This window comes from Labeo rohita, chromosome 3 (assembly GCF_022985175.1).
Source record: "Labeo rohita strain BAU-BD-2019 chromosome 3, IGBB_LRoh.1.0, whole genome shotgun sequence".
Lineage (NCBI taxonomy): Eukaryota > Metazoa > Chordata > Actinopteri > Cypriniformes > Cyprinidae > Labeo > Labeo rohita.
In genome coordinates, this window is record NC_066871.1 from 32806469 (window position 1) to 32812468 (window position 6000).

The window sequence follows — 6000 nt, forward strand, 5'->3', positions numbered from 1 at the left end:
GCCTCATCTCATACAATATGCTATTTTTACTTCTCTTTTTTTAATTTTGTCCATTTATCTTTAGAAATAATTTAAAGATAGATATAAATATTTCATCCTAACGTTATGTACCACGATCTCAAACCACCATGTCTCAGTTGACACAGTTGTTGTGGGTAAAACCCCGTACAGTAGATTATGGGTTCAAACCCTTTCTATGTAGCACCTCTGTTGTCCTTGAACTCTTCGTAAATGACTTTGCTTTGGTGAAGCAACGTACAAAGCCTGACAGAGTGAGTTATTACTGGAGCTCAGGGATGACGTGTAATGAAATTGTCTTGTGGACCGTGTGCGTGTCTCTATTCTGGACATGTCTAGACTCTGCTTGTTATCTGACGCATCGCTTCTCAGATCACACGTAAGATGGGCTTTCTGGGAAGGCATTGTGTTGATTTTCTTCTCATAATGGAAGCGAGATGCTGTGCCGTTTTGTTTGCGTCCACAGAAGCCTTGAATAGACATAAATGGCAGTTTTTTTCCGGTCCTCTGTTTTGGATCAAATTGCTCCCAACAGCTGCAAAATCCTTCATCCTGGCAAGACGCCAGGTGGAAATGAAAAAATCTGCGGATTATGAGAAGAGCAATGTAGGTCGTGCTTTTCCGGGGCTCTCTGTTTTAATTTGCACTCTCGGGGTTGTCATTGGCATTAATTCATGGGTTTCCTTTTCCCAAGGCGTCACTGTGTAATTGCTGTAGTGCTTTAACTATGGCAGAATTACACATACAATATAAAAACAAATGACAGGAGGAAGATACTGATGAAGCATGGTGAGTATCTGACAGCGCTATTGTTGGGTTCAGCTGCAGCCGCCCCATAGGAAAAAACATCACAAATGAGATGCTTTATATCATCTCAGTTTTTTCTGCTAAATGATGTTAAATAGAGAATCTTATTAGTGCTCGCATCTCATTAATCTCAGATATTATCTCCCGAGTAAACAACCCCATTAATCACACATTACTGAGAAGTGTCTTCTTTAGTGCTTCAAAAGACATCTTGACAGTGTGTCAAACTATGCAAATACTGTCCGGCTATTGAATTTAACAAACAAGGTTTAGACTTAATGAAACTGAAAAGTGTGCTTGTAATATAATATAATATAATAACTGTAGAATATATAATATTAATGAAATGAAATGGAGACACTTTCATGACTGTTGCTTTACACACTTAAGTACAATTTAAAAAAAAAAAAAAAGCTTGATTTTAGTTTAAACTGTAGTATTAAATAGTTGATATTACATTTAAAATGTACATATTTTAAATGTAATTACAAATACATTTAAATACATGACATACACTGAAAAAAAAAATTTGGACCAACTTAAAAAAAAATTACTCTAATTTGTTACAGCCACATTTCTTAGTTTTTCTTCAAACTACATTTATGATTTAGTTCAAACCTAAAATTTTGATTTGTTATAAATCAAAAATATAAATTTATCCAAAAACAAAAAATTTACATTCACACAAAGTAAATAGATGATTTATTATCAAGACCATATCATTTGTTTACTTTGTTACAAATATATATATATATATATATATATATATATATATATATATATACAGGTGCATCTCAATAAATTAGAATGTTTCAGTAATTCAACTCAAATTGTGAAACTCATGTATTAAATTAATACAATGCACACAGACTGAAGTAGTTTAAGTCTTTGGTTCTTTTAATTGTGATGATTTTGGCTCACATTTAACAAAAACCCACCAATTCACTATCTCAACAAATTAGAATACTTCATAAAACAAACATTTTTAGTGAATTGTTGGCCTTCTGGAAAGTATGTTCATTTACTGTATATGTACTCAGTACTTTGTAGGGGCTCCTTTTGCTTTAATTACTGCCTCAATTCGGTGTGGCACGGAGGTGATCAGTCTGTGACACTGTTGAGGTGGTATGAAAGCCCAGGTTTCTTTGACAGTGGCCTTCAGCTCATCTGGATTTTTTGGTCTCTTGTTTCTCATTTTCCTCCTGACAATACCCCATAGATTCTCTATGGGGTTCAGGTCTGGTGAGTTTGCTGGCCAGTCAAGCACACCAACACCATGGTCATTTAACCAACTTTTGGTGCTTTTGGCAGTGTGGGCAGGTGCCAAATCCTGCTGGAAAATGAAATCAGCATCTTTAAAAAGCTGGTCAGCAGAAAGAAGCATGAAGTGCTATAAAATTTCTTTTGGTTTTCAAAAAACCCAGTGGACCAACACCAGCAGATGACATTGCACCCCAAATCATCACAGACTGTGGAAACTTAACACTGGACTTCAAGCAACTTGGGCTATGAGCTTCTCCACCCTTCCTCCAGACTCTAGGACCTTGGTTTCCAAATGAAATACAAAACTTGCTCTCATCTGAAAAGAGGACTTTGGACCACTGGGCAACAGTTCGTTTCTTCTTCTCCTTAAGATGCCTCTGTCATTGTCTGTGGTTCAGGAGTGGCTTAACAAGAGGAATACGACAGCTGTAGCCAAATTCCTTGAGACGTCTGTGTGTGGTGGCTCTTGATGCCTTGACCCCAGCCTCAGTCCATTCCTTGTGAAGTTCACCCAAATTCTTGAATCGATTTTGCTTGACAAGTTTCTCAAGGCTGCGGTTCTCTCAGGTGGTGTACAACTTTCTCTCAACTTTCTGTTAACATGCTTGGATACAGCACTCTGTGAACAGCCAGCTTCTTTGGCAATGAATGTTTGGCTTACCCTCCTTGTGAAGGGTGTCAATGATTGTCTTCTGGACAACTGTCAGATCAGCAGTCTTCCCCATGATTGTGTAGCCTAGTGAATCAAACTGAGAGACCATTTTGAAGGCTCAGGAAATCTTTGCAGGTGTTTTGAGTTGATAAACTGATTGGCATGTCACCATATTCTAATTTGTTGAGATAGTGAATTGGTGGGTTTTTGTTAAATGTGAGCCAAAATTCATCACAATTAAAAGAACCAAAGACTTAAACTACTTCAGTCTGTGTGCACTGAATTTAAGTGCACGAGTTTCACAATTTGAGTTGAATTACTGAAATAAATGAACTTTTCCACGACATATATATATATATATATATATATATATATTATATATATTTAGTATATATATATATATTTAGTTTTTGCTTTTGAATACAAGTTTTAATGTAATTGACATTGAAGTACACTGAAATAATTTTCACTCAAAAAATGCTGGTAAATTTCACACTTAATTACAAAGAAACTATGTAATGTTGAATTAAACTGGAAATTATGTAGAAAGGCTGTAGAAATATTTTCTTGCTAAACTTATTCCAATAATCTTTTTTCTTTATAACTAAAAACTATGTTTTACAGTGTATATTTTCATTTACTGTAAATTATGTACTTACCTATTTAAGTGTCCAAAAAGCACTCTAAAATTGATCTAATTGCATTTAATAAAAATTTAAACTATAACACATTTTCATTTTATCTATAATACATTTTTCATTTTTAAAGTATATTATTTTGTGTCATTTGTTAACATTGGTTAATGTATTAACTAACATGAACGAACAATGAACAATACATTTATTACACTATTTATTCATCTTTGTTAATGTTAGTTAATAAAAATAGTCGTTGATTGTTAGCTAATGTTAGTTAACAGTGCATTAACTAATGTCAACAAACACAACTTAAGATTTTAATGCATTAGTAAATACTGAGTAAGATTTAAAAATGCTGTTGAACTGTTCATTCTTAGTTCATGTTAACTAATGAACCTTATTGTAAAGTGTTGCCATACTGTTTTTTTTAAAGTATGCAAGTCTATTTAAGTCTATTTCTTTTTCTCAAGGGTCCATTAAAGAAAATAATAAAAAATCCTCTTAGGAGCCATTGAACCATTTTTATATCTGCTATTAACCTAAACCACAAAGCACACAGGATGTTCGGTACTTTATCTGTGATTAAAATAATGTTAAATGAATTATGATTTGCACTCTACTTTGGGCACATATGGTGAGGTTAAAAATATAAAACTAGAGTCTTAATTCAAACGCTGTAAAAAACATGGCTGCGGTTTTAATTATAATTTCCCTTCATTATGCATTCCCTAAGCGGGACTTCTCAGCACAGAGAAGGAGCACAAGTTCTCGCTGTTGCCTAGAGGTTGTGTTGAAGCCGAGAGTAGCCGAGTATGAACTAGTAATTAGCACACACAGTTCTGTATCCATTTGGAAAAGGGCAAGTTTCACAGTTGTGGGGGCAAATTAAAATGCCACAGTTTCAGTTCTGCCCTCAGACAAAGATCTGTGAGTGAAAATCCAGCCAGCTAACATGTGTTTCTCCGTAATTACAGTCAGAGAGGATGTGGAACAGTAGGATGACCTCTTCCAGGCACACAGAGTCTCCGCTCGACAATCCTGTTCCATGAAAACTACTCACAAAAGCCTTTTCAGCTCAACAACTCTCATTAAATTATGAAACCTGAATGTCATATCCTCCTTTCCGCACAAGCCCTTCTTCACGCTCTTGCTCATCCCTTCTTTGCGGTAACTAGCGTCTCCAAAAACGTCATCTTTGCTTTTTTTTATATTTTCCTTCGTTACATAATTTGTGTTTTTTGAAGTTTGTTGCTTACCCTAGGTGTTCTGTTTAAAAACAGCTTGTGTGGTTACTATTCTGTTTCATGTTCAATTCACCCTCAGAACATCAAGCGAACCCACTTTAGATCTAGATTGGATATGTAACAGTTCAGGTCTCACAAACACATGACTAGGTCAGTTAATGCCAGAATCAAGACCAAAAAATGCAAATGAACATGGAAAAAAAAAAAGTAAATGAAGACTATTTTAGGACCAGTAAGGTGTTTTGCATCATTTTCAGAGTAATTAAGCACAAATCCCCCTAAATTCTCATTACTATTTTCACAAATAAATAAATAATAAAGGCATATCAAGTCTCTATATATGTTTTAAGAATTATGTGGTTGAATTGCATATAAAATTCCCATTCCACTTAGATCACAATAAATAAAGAAATAAAGAAATAAAATGTGTAAGAAACAGGTAAGATTTCTGAAAAAAAAAAAAAAAAAGGAAGTTTATTAACTAATTGCATCTATTGCATATATAACTATTGCACATATTTAAATAATCATATTTTCAAACTGCATTTATTCAAATGCTTAGAATCAACATAAATATGTTTATTGTGAAAATAATTAAATGTATTTAGTTAAAAAGTATGAACATGGTTAAAATATGGCTTTGGAACAAGCAATATTCCGTTAAAATGAGATTGAAAGAAACTGGATTTATTCATGATATAGAAACTTAGATACTGTGTATTTAAAACACACTCTGTTTATTAGTTCTTTTACAGAAATCAGACCTGTTTCTTACTCGTTTCTTTTATGTATGACAAATATGCATCCCGTTCAATTTATTAATTTGTTTAAAAAAATAACTAAAGCTATGCATTTCAGATAGATTTCATATTTAATTCAAATACATAAATCTTATGTTAATCTTCTGCTTAATATAAACTTGCAATTTTCACATTTCTGAGAAATAAAGTCAGAATTGTTACTTTATATCTCACAATTCTGACTTATTAAGTCAGAATTCTGAGTTATTAAGTCATAATTGTAAGAAAAAAGTTGCAAATCTGAGAACATAGTCTTTTTATCGTCAGAATTATACGTTATAACTCACAATTGTGAGTTTTTATCTAAAAAAAAAAATCCGAACTGTGAGACAAACTCGCAATTGCGAGTAAAAAAGTCAGAATTGCGAGATACTCACATTTGCAACTTTTTATCTCACGATTCTCACTTTTTTCTCAGAATTGCGTGATATAAACTTGCAATTGTGAATAATAAAGTTGCAATTCTGAGAAATAAAGAAATTGTGAGATATGAACTTTATATATGAATTTTGACTTTTTTCACATTTTTTCCTGATATAAACTCGTAGTTGTGAGTTACAAAGTCAGAGTTGCATGAT